The sequence below is a fragment of the Talpa occidentalis genome, unplaced genomic scaffold (genome assembly GCF_014898055.3).
Source record: "Talpa occidentalis isolate TD23 unplaced genomic scaffold, MPIMG_talOcc4v2.1 talOcc4.4, whole genome shotgun sequence".
In the NCBI taxonomy this organism is placed as follows: Eukaryota; Metazoa; Chordata; class Mammalia; order Eulipotyphla; family Talpidae; genus Talpa; species Talpa occidentalis.
The window spans coordinates 76,606,874-76,618,347 of NW_023604295.1; positions in this window are offsets into that span (position 1 = coordinate 76,606,874).

Consider the following 11,474-nt stretch of genomic DNA (forward strand, 5'->3'; position numbering starts at 1 on the left):
TTTAGAAGTTGTAACAACCCTTTGAAATTACTAATGTGTATTTAAATGGGTCCTTTATCATTATTAATGCTGGCAATTGATGAAATATGTGAATTAGTAATTTCATGAGGTACAAGTCCAGAAAGAAGTGTCACTTGTGGGTTTTGAAGCTGGCTGTACCGCAGTGGCATTCCTATAGAAACCTCTCCTGCCAGTCATTCACCCAGGCAGTTACTAGCATAAAAATCAACAGTTGCCATCCTTCAACTGAGCAGGGCCACATGCAGACAGATCTATTTATACCAGAGCTAAGCACTGTTATAACAAAAAAGAATTGCCACCCTTTCTGTGTAAGGTGTAAGTAGAAGCTTAAACAAACCATTCTTATACTATAACCTTATGTTTATAGCCAGTGAAAAAGCCCAGTCATTGAAATTCAACTTTGTAATTCTCCATTCAGAATGACACTGTAGGAAAAACATCATGTTTAACTCTATCATTTGACATTTTTCATATGATGTGGGTGTGTTTTCTATTGGCATTTCAACCACATAGTCTTATTACAGAGCCACTCACATCTACCATAGGGATCTGAAAATAAAACTGGCTATTTGCCCAAATACCTCAGTGTGCTTTGTAAAATACAGCAAGGTGGAAGGAGAATAGGGAATTAGAAGTGGAGAATTGTAAGTCTTCAAGGAAATTTAAATACTTAATCCCTACTCACCCGACCTTTTATTTTCTAAATTGTGAATACCAAGACTTCGGAGCTGTCCTGCCTACATTGATTGTTACAGTTTTCCCGTTAACTTTATGCACAGGACAGGCAAGTTCAGAAATACCCTAGTGGAGCTCCTGTAGTCCCCGCATACACCTTTTTTTAAATTTTATATATTTTTTACATCATTCTTTATTTCTGTACAATGTATGCTTTCTCATCTTGGTTATAGTCCCCATGAAATTCCCACCACCAAGTCACCTGTGTACCATCACCATAGTCCCTTGTGCTCTTCTCTCCCGTTTTGATCCTACTCCCTTCTCCCCCTCTGTAGAATGTCTTTAGTTCATAGTTGCCTGTTGACTTTGATATTTACTTTATTATAATTACTTTTTTCCCCCTGATACTTTATTTGGATCCTCTACATTCCTCCTAAAAGTGAAACCATCTGGTATTTTTCTTTTTCTTTCTAGCTTATTTCACTAGCATGTTCCCTTCCAGCTCCACCCAGCTACATACACCTTCTTGAACCCAGTGGTAATACCACCCAATTTCTCCTTGATGACCAGGTCTAATCAGTCTAGCAAATACAGTAATCTTTTTCCTTCTCTTTGACTCAGAGGCATGAGTCTTGCCCAGGATTACAAAAGTATTCAGAGGAAGAAAGGAATTCAGGTCTTTGACCTCTCAATCAACAGTAGCAACCAACATTTACTGATGCTTACTATCAGCCCTGCATTATGTAAGCAAGTTCTATGAAGCATCTCACTTTTTTAAAATATTTTATTTTATATAATTCTTACATCATTTTTCATCTTCACACAATGTATGCATTTTCATTATGGTTATATTCCCCATACAATTGCACCCCCCACTTATTTTGACTCTAGTCCTTCCTCTCCCCCTCCCTCCCTTCCCACCCCCCATAGTGTGTCTGGTTTATAGTTGCTTGTTGATTTTGATTTTTACTTTGTATTGATTAGTCTTTTTCCTGGTCTCTTATTTAGGTTTTCTAAATTCCTGCTATGAGTGAGACCATCCGGTATTTTTCTTTTTCTTTCTGACTTATTTCGCTGAGCATGATCCCTTCCAGCGCCATCCATGTTGCTGCAAACTGCATGTGTTTATCTTTTTTGATTGCTGAGTAATATTCCACTGTGTATATGTACCACATCTTCTTGATCCAGTCATCTATTTGGGGGTATTTGGGTTGTTTCCATAGCTTAGCTATTGTAAATAGTGCTGCTATAAACATAGGCGTGCAGGTGCTCTTTGGAATTACTGTTTCTGTATCATTTGGGTAAATACCTAGGAGTGGAATTGCTGGATCATATGGAAGCTCTATGTTTAGTAGGTCAAGAAATCTCCACACAGCTCTCCATAGTGGTTGGACCAGTTTCCATTCCCACCAACAGTGCAGGAGAGTTCCTTTTTCTCCACAACCTCACCAACATTTGTTGTTGCTAGTTTTTTTAATATGAAGCATCTCACTTAATCCTTACAGTAATACTTTTAGGGGACCTCCCTGGTGGCTTAGGGGTTAATTCTCAGAGCTATCACCTACCACTGCGACAGTCTGAGTTCAATCCCCAGCCAGGGAGCTAATCCACATGGGGCAGCAAATCTCTCCTGTCTCGCCCACCGCTTCCCTCAGCAGTGTATTTCAGTAGATCTTCCTGTTCTGCTTCCCACTCTGTCTCTGGTGAATCCTCTCAACCCACCCCCCCCCGTACCTCAGTTCTTGTATGCAAAAATAAATAAATAAATAAATAAAATCTTTTTTTTAATTATTTTTGGAGACAATGCTATTGTTACCCTCATTTTACAAAAGGAAAAATTCAAACTAAGATGAGGAGAGCTCCAATTTCAGGTTAAGTAGCTGGTCAGTGACAGGTGCTTTGAATGGAGGTCTGGATGGCAAAAATGCCCACTGAGTCACACCGCTTCCTTCCCATCCAAGCCTCCCAATCCAGTGACAGTTGCTCTCCAGCTAGAAGCACCCAAATATGAGATCCCAGCACCCAGCGCAGGCCTGAAACAGAGTCAACACTTGTTAAGAGTTTGATGAATGGCATTGAACTTCTCCAAGAAACAAAATTAGGCAAAGTCAGATGCACTGATCTTAAAATTAATACCAAATTACCTAAGTCAGGGACAGTGACAAAAGAAGACTGAAAACTTCCTGTCCTGAAGTCATGATATTTTAAATAATAGAAAGGTTTGTTCATGCAACTGTCTGGGTTTATTTTCCTTTTTCTTTTTTTCAAAACGGAAGTAACATTACACTTTAACATCATGTAAGTTTCAGAGTCCAATCCTTCCCTTCCCCGTACCTTGCTCCTTTTCCCCAATTTACTCACCGTCCTTCCCCTTCTTTCTGATAACCGCTAATTGGTCCTACAGTCAAAAATTTTATTTTTGTATTATTTCATTTCTCTGTTTGACCTATTACCACCTAATTTTCTTTCTCCACATGACTGACCTCACTAGAAAGAATAATAACCTCTCTGTCCATCCACGTAGAGTGTGTTAGCTTGTTTTCTTAGTTCTCCCTAAGAAGTGCTATGCTAGCACTTCACATACATTAGTCTATATAATTGCTCATGACGAGCCTGTAAGATAGATGCTATAATTATCTGTAATTTATACATGGGAAAATGAAAGCCATGGAGAGCTAGAATACTTGCCCAAGACCCCAGAGTAAATGAGGGGAGAGATGCTTTCAGTACAGGTAATCACACAGGTATACCTCATTCCAGTGTGTGCACTAGACTACTGGCAATATAAGATCTATGTTTATCCAGCCATCTTGATATTTTTCCCCAAATACCCTTATCAGCTTGTTAATATAAAGACTAGTATTGAAGATCACACGCCTGCTGCTCAGTGTGGGCTCAGCATGGGGCCCAGCTGCTGCAAGGGGAAAGGCACCAAGGGCAGTGCCAGCTCAGAGGGAATCCAGGCCAAGCTCCCTCCGGAGAGCATGGTTCTGCCTTTTCCTCTGACATATAAACAGTAAGGATCTGGGCAATGCCCAAGCAGCAAGCACTCCTATTACTCATCACCTGGCCCCAGGCCTCCTCAGCCATGCTTTCCTCCTTGACTGGGCTGACTCAGCCTCTGATGCCTCCATCCTGTGAACCCTGGCTCAGCTGGGCAGTAGGTCCACCTACCATTATGTGACTTCTAGGAAAGTGGATTCCATGTACCAAAGGATGAGCTTACCAGGGCCTCCCTGGTGGCACAATGGGTTAAACACAGAGCTGAAGCTTTCTGCAGCCTCTGCAGCATGAGTTCGATCCCTGGCCAACCAGGGAGCTACCCACATGGTGCAGTAGACCTCTCCTGACTTGCCTGCTGCTCCCCTCAGAAGTGTATTTCAGTCAGTCTGCCTGTTCTGTTCCCCACTGTGTCCCTGGTGAATCCTCTCACTCCTGCATCTCTGGACTATATCCCAGTTCTAAAAAAAAAAAAAAGAAAGGAAAGGAAAGGGAAGGGGGAGGGGAGGGGAAAGGGAAAGGAGGGAGGGGGGAGGGAGGGAGGGAGGAAGAGAGAGAGAGAAGAGAGAGAGAGAGAAGGAAGGAAGGAAGGAAGGAAGGAAGGAAGGAAGGAAGGAAGGAAGGAAGGAAGGAAGGAAGGAAGGAAGCAAGCAAGCAAGCAAGCAAGCAAGCAAGAAAGAAAGAAAGAAAGAAAGAAAGAAAGAAAGAAAGAAAGAAAGAAAGAAAGAAAGAAAGAAAGAAAGAAAGAAAGAAAGAAAGAAAGAAAGAGCTTACCAGGGAAGCCCCATAACACATTCTACTAGAAAACCCTGGCCGTCTCGACCAACTCATGCTACAGAAGTCAAGGAGTTACCACAACAGGAGAACTGTGTGTTGTGATCCACCTGGAAACAACTAGAAAAAGCCTAATCTGGCTCCCTGTCTGATTAGGATTAAAAGATTGGTATAATAGAAAGAAATCCCTTAAGAAACCAGAAAGTTCTTATGAACACTCTTTTATAATTGAAGCTCTCATTTATTCATTTATTCCTCTGGACTCTTCTAGGCCTCTTTGCTTGTTTTCTCCTTAGTATTTTACTGGCTTTAATATCTTGCTACAAAGGAGGTGATGAGAATGAGGGAGAACATAGTAGGCTATTTCAAGTGAGGGTATGTAGGTCTTGAAATAATTTACCTGAAAAAAAAAAAAGAAGAATTGGCTTGGCTGTGTCTGTGTCTATCTATGGAAAGGCAAATCAGAACCAAGGTCTCCAGATGTTGGAGAAAATGTCTAAATAGGACCCATGTCTAGCTTTCCTATTAAAATCACACATGCAGAAAATAGGCTTATAGGGTGAATCATCTTTCATCAGGCTGATGTTGAAAAATGATTAATGCCTTCCGTGGAGAATCACCCAGAAATATCAAACTTTTGATATCATCCAGGGCCCATGAGGCCTATATAATTTACTGAAATGTGTGTTACAATAATAGCTATGAAAATTCAAATACACTATCATGAGGAGTCCTACATGTATTATCCCATTTAGTATTCCATCATTCCTGCAAAAAAAGTCATGATTAATAGTTTGACAGAAGAAGATCTGAATCTAGAGGAGTTTACACCCTTTACCCAAGGTCACACAGTGGAGAAATTGAAGCCAGGGCTAAGGAAGTAAAAACCCCATGGTCTTCCCCGCTTACCATATGGCCTCTGCACAGCTAACCTCAGTCCTTAAAGGGGCAGTAGGCCATCCCAAGCCCTGTATGAAATTAGTCACCCATACAAGAAGTGGGTTGTGATCACAACTAATTGTGAATATCATATCTTAGATATTTATTATGAGCCAGAGACTGAAGGTATAAGGACTTTTGAGTGGCATGATGAAAAGCTAATATAACCTTCATTTTACAAATAAAAAAACTGAGACTCAGGATAGTGAACAGTCTTTCCGTTCAGCCAACATTTGCAATACATTAAGTGCAAGCAGAATTTTTGTTAGTATGCACATGATAGACAAACATTCAATAAGAGAGATAAAATAGAGGCCAGTTATTAAAACAAAAGGCAAATAAGTTGTAAAGTGTCGCATTCTGGGAATCCCTTCTGAATGTCAAAAATGTGACCAAAGATGTGTACTCAAGCAACTTTATTTAGCATATTTATGATAGTGAAAATTTGATCAGAACCTAAATATCTAATATCAGTAACAACAGAGATGACTACATGAATTATGGCACAATTAAACAATGGAACATTGAACAGCCTTAAAATATTTTATAAGAATATTTTAATGATCTGAACAAATATCCATAATATCATCATCATCATCATCATCATAAGTGAAAAAAGTATAGTACAGTTTGAGCATAATTTGGACATTTTGACCAAAATATTAGCAGTGGCTGATTCTGAAGATGGCAGGATTTAAGTGATTATTATTTTCCTCCTTACAGTTCCTCTATCTTCTAAATTGTCTACAATGGGCACATATAACTTTCACAATTAGTTAAACAATTTTTTTTTCCAAAATTCTTAGCAGCCTGTTCAGAGATTACTTCCCTCTGGAGTCATCTAAGGGTAACAGAATATTAAGCTGGAAAAGTAGATGTGGATACAATAAGATACCACCTTACACCTGTGAGAATGGCACATATTAAAAAAAAAAACAAAAATAAACAGGAAACAATAAATGTTGGCAAGGATGTGGAGAAAAAGGTACTCTCCTACACTGCTGGAGGGAATGCAAACTGGTCTAATCACTCTGGAAAGCTGGGGGGAGTTATCTCAAGCTACTAAAAATGAAGCTTCCATATGACCCAGCAATTCCACTCCTAGAAATCTAGGAGTGGACACAAAACTAAAGAACACAAAATCTAAAGGACACAAAAACATTAATTCAAAAAGGATACCGGCACCCCTATGTTTTTTGCAGCACTATTTACAAAGGTAAGAGATGGAAACAAACCAAGTGCCCCAAAACAGATGACTGGCTCAAAAAGATGTGGTTATATACACAATGGAATGCTATTCAGCAATCAAAAAAGATAAGCTCATGCCATTTGCAGCAACGTGGATGGAACTGAAAGGGATTATGCTGGAAGGAAAAAAAAATATTGGATGGTTTCACTCATAGGAGGAATGTAGGGGAAACAAATAAGGGACCAGGAGAAAAATAATTATAATAAATCAAAAAACAAAATTAACAGGCAACTATTAATCAGAGTCACGCTGCAGGGGAGGGGGAGGGAGAGGGATCAGAACAGGGGAGGGAATGTGTTCTTACGCAAGGGACTATGGTGATGGTGCACGGGTGAATTGGTGATGGGGATTTTGTGGAGACTACACCTGAAGGGAGAAAGCATGCACTGTACAAAAAGGAAGAACTATGTAAAAGTATATATAAAATTAAGCCAAAATAAAAAAAAAAAAAAACTTAAAAAAAACCAGATGTGGGTAAATGACCTGCTATGGCAGGGAGCTTCATTCCATTAGCATCAGAAGTGTTTGAAGTTCCAGAACACAGATGTAATAACCAGGACTGGACTTCAGGGGCAGTATTTGTCAAGGCTGCAGTGAGGGAAGGTTGTGGGAAGAAGGAGGAAGTCACTGGGTGGCGGGTGCCATGTGCTAACACACATATATAGAGGTGTGATCCTACTCCTCTAAAACATAGTGTTGTAAACCAAGACTACCTCAAAAAACACAATAAGTACATTTAATTTATTTATAAGTTATTTATTTATTTTTAACTGAGGTAATAGTGGGGTACCCCCATCAGGTATTACTACCATAGAGCACTCACCACCAACTCCCCCATATTCCACCACCATAGACCACTGTGCTTCCTTCTTCTTTTGTTCTTTCCACTACCTCATCCTCTCTCTCGTTGGTGTTTCAGTTCTGTAGTCAGCTACCAAAGGTTAGTTTTTCAGCTTGTCTTTATCTGTTAATTTCGTTACTTTCTATCCCTCATATTAGTGACACCATCCAGCACTTACCTTTTCCCTTCTGACTTATTTTGCTTAGCAAGATCCCTTCCAATTCCATCCACGTTGCTGCAAATGGCATGAGTCTATCTTTTTCATTGCCGAGTAGTATTCCATTATGTATATACACCACATATTCTTGATCCACTCATCTGTTTGGGGGCACTTAGGTTGTTCCCATAGTTCAGCTATAGTAAATAGCACTGCAACAAACAGGGGAGTGCAAGTTTCCTTTCAAATTATAAGCAAAATAAATAAATTTTAAAAAGCAAAGAAAAAGGGGAGAACCAAACCAGAGACTGCACAGTCCAGTGCTAGAAAATTGAGGGGCTGAAGGAAAAATCCTCAGTCAGGAGAAGAAAGTGCTGAACATCAATTACGGTTGTTTCAAGGCGGCCCTTTGGATTTTATACTGAATAAATGAAACACAGACAGAGGAGAAAAGGTTGCATTGATAAACCCCCACCAAAAACCATTTCTCTTCATCTTAAAAAGCCAGGAGCTGCCATCTGACTCACGGTTAATCTCGTTTTGGTCTTTCTGAATCACATTATGGACTGTCATGGCTGTGCAGTGCAGGACGTAATAGAATCAATACTCTAATCACTCCTCACCAGAAACAGCCCCCAGACAGAGAAGAGCTGGCAAAGTCCTCAACATTTCTTGTTCTCCCCTGGTCTTGCTTTTGCCATTTTTTTTCTTTCTTAGCTCTGAAATGAACAGTTTTTCCCCAAGGACTGAGGAGGGGTTAAAAATACTAGTAGCTAGAAGTTTATACTCCAGAATATTCACAGTGCCACCTGTAGGCGGTTGAATTCATGATGATGGACACCGTTTCATCTTTTCTCTTTTCCTTCTTTTTTTTCAGGTCGCTGAATTTTATTTTTTTCATTTGTTTACCATTGGTTTACAATGCTCTGTAAGTTTTAGGACTGCAGCTGCACAGCTCAATATATGTGTGATGTGTGTCCCACAACAAAGTCCTGGAATCACCACTGTTAATTTGACCCCTGGTACCCCTTTCTCACAACCCCTTTCATGTCCCCTCCAGAAACCACCTCATTTTTCTCAGAGTGTTTCTTTTTACTTTGCCATATTTCTTAAGATTATTCATTTTGGAAGCAGCAAAAAAGTAAATTTAAAATGTCAAATCATGCAAAAAATATTTTTTTTAATCAGTGGCTTGGGTGTCAGGTTGCAGTGGGGAGGGAGTGGGAGGCCTAGTGTCCTAGGCTGACTCCAGCACCAATGTTTGTAAACAAGTCACATAAACGCATTAGGTGCCACTTTAGAGAAATGTATTCTCTCAGCCTATTCTCTTTTTAGAGACTCCTCAGCTATGGCTCCATTTAAGTCCCTGGGGCCTCCTCATCTCTCCACAGAGACGCTTATCTTCCATCAGGCATTTCCACTGTCCTTGAATGTCTCTCAGGGGCTATTTGAATTTTTAACTACTTCTTTCCTTATGGAACAAAAAAACTTTGCCCTATTAGAAAATGTCGAGTATGAGGAAAATTTTCTGTTGTTGTTCTTGATGATTGTAGTGATGTTATTGATGCTTTGAACTGGGAGATTCCTTCCCCTGTTTATTGGAATTAGACATGCAATTCCCTATCTATCAATATCTTCTCAAATAAAAGCACATGTATTATATGAATAAATGGTAATAAAGCTTTATGAACTACGAGGCTAATCAATGTCTCCAGAGAACTAGAGCCATATGCTGGTGGGTAAAAACTTAATGTAAATACTAAAGATTCATTCTTTCAACCCAAACTCACTGGTAGTGCAGTTGGCACTGAGGTGGAACAAAGAACACCAAGATGTACCAGGGAAGGCCCCCACAGCCAGCGACAGAAGGATACAGCCCATGCATTTCAGAATGATCATTGCTAGAAAGGAATTCTCCCAAAGTTCCTTGGTCCTGCAGTCAGGAGGTGTGCAGGACAAGGATTTAGAGGGTGACTGAGCTGATAGATCACATTGAAAAAGCTTAAACTTCATCTCACATGGCTTAAGGAGCCACTAAAGGTTTTCAAGCAAGGAATAGCCTGAAAGCTCATATTTTAGTAATGTGGGAGATGGGCTGGAGAAGGCAAAGAAGGAAATAAAGTGCAGAATGTAACTTAGAGAAGTGATTCTCCATAGAGCATTGCCTCCTGAGAAGTGTTCTAGAAATTCATGACACATTTTGATACACTGGCATTCAGGGGCTAATAATGCTAAAGGTACTGCAATGAGCAACAAAAGCCCACAGGAGGTAGTACTCCCTTGCCTCCCACATGACTTTCAAATGTTCTAGTACACAATCATGTAGGTGAAAACCCTGGTGATAATTGTCCACACCCATGTAATTTACCACATGTAAATACTGTGCATAAACTTTGTATGTTCTATAATGATAGACATGGGAACTAATGGAATAGAATTGAGAATCAGAAATAAACTTCTATTGTTGGGCAATTGATTTTGACAAATCTGCCAAGACAATTCAATGGACAAGAATAATATTTTCAACAAACGGTATGGGGCATCGGGATACCCACAAACAAAAGAATGAAGTTGAACTCTTATCTCTCTCAGACCATAGGCACAAATAAATTTAGAGACCTAAATGTAAGCATTAACAATTACAAGGCTGTTAGAAAACATAAACATAAATCTTTGTCACCTTAGATTAGGCAATGGTTTCTTACATATAACGCCAAAAACATTAACAATAAGAGAAAGACAGTAAGTTAGAGTACATTAAAACCAAAAACATTCACATTGCAAATGATACCATCAAGAAAGTGAAAAGACAACTCATGAAATAGGAGAAATTATTTGCAAATTGTACACCCGATAGAGTCTAGTATCCAGGATATATAAAGCACTTATGACTCACCAATAAAAAAATTTAAAAAAATCCTTTTAATGGGAATAGTATTTGAATAGATATTTCTCTAAGGGAGGTCTACATATGGCCAATAAGCACATGAAAATTGGCTAATTAGCTATTATGGAAATACAAATCAAAATCACAATGAGATATCACTTCATACTTAGTAGGATGATTATAGTAAAATAGATCAACAATATCAAGTGTTGATGAAGAGGTGAAGAAATTAGAAACTTCATACAATCCTGTGGGAATGAAAATGCTTCTGTGCCTTGGAACACAGTCTGACAGCTCCTCAAATGTTAAACAGAGTTGTCATCTGACCCAGCACAACTACTCCTAGGATACACCAAACAGACCTGAAAATACATCCATACAAAAATTTAGGCACAAATATTCATAGCAATATTCTTTGTAATAATCAAAAAGTGTAAACAACGCAAGTGGTATTAATGATTGCATAAACAAAATGTGGTGTATCCCTACAATACAATAGGTTATTATTTAACCATAAAAGAAATACAGTACTAACACTAAAGACAAAATGGATGATCTTCGGAAACATTGTAAGTAAAAGAAGCCAGACAGAAAAGGCCACATATTGTATTATTACATTTACATGAAATTTCCAACATAAACAAATTCAGAGACAGAAAGTAAACTAGTAATTTCTAGGAGTTGGAGGAAGGAGCGATGGGGAGTAAATGCTCATGGGTATAGGTTTCTTTTGGGGTGATAAAATCAGATAATCTGGGCCTCCCCGCTGGCGCAGCGGTTGAGCGCTGGGTTGCGAAGCTGCCTGCAGCCTCTGCAGTGCTGGTTCAATTCCCGGCTGCACCCCGGCCACCGGAGGAGGGTCCCACATGGCGCGCAGACCTCTCCTGCCGCCCGCTGCTCCCCTCAGCAGTGTACTTCGGTCCTTCTGCCT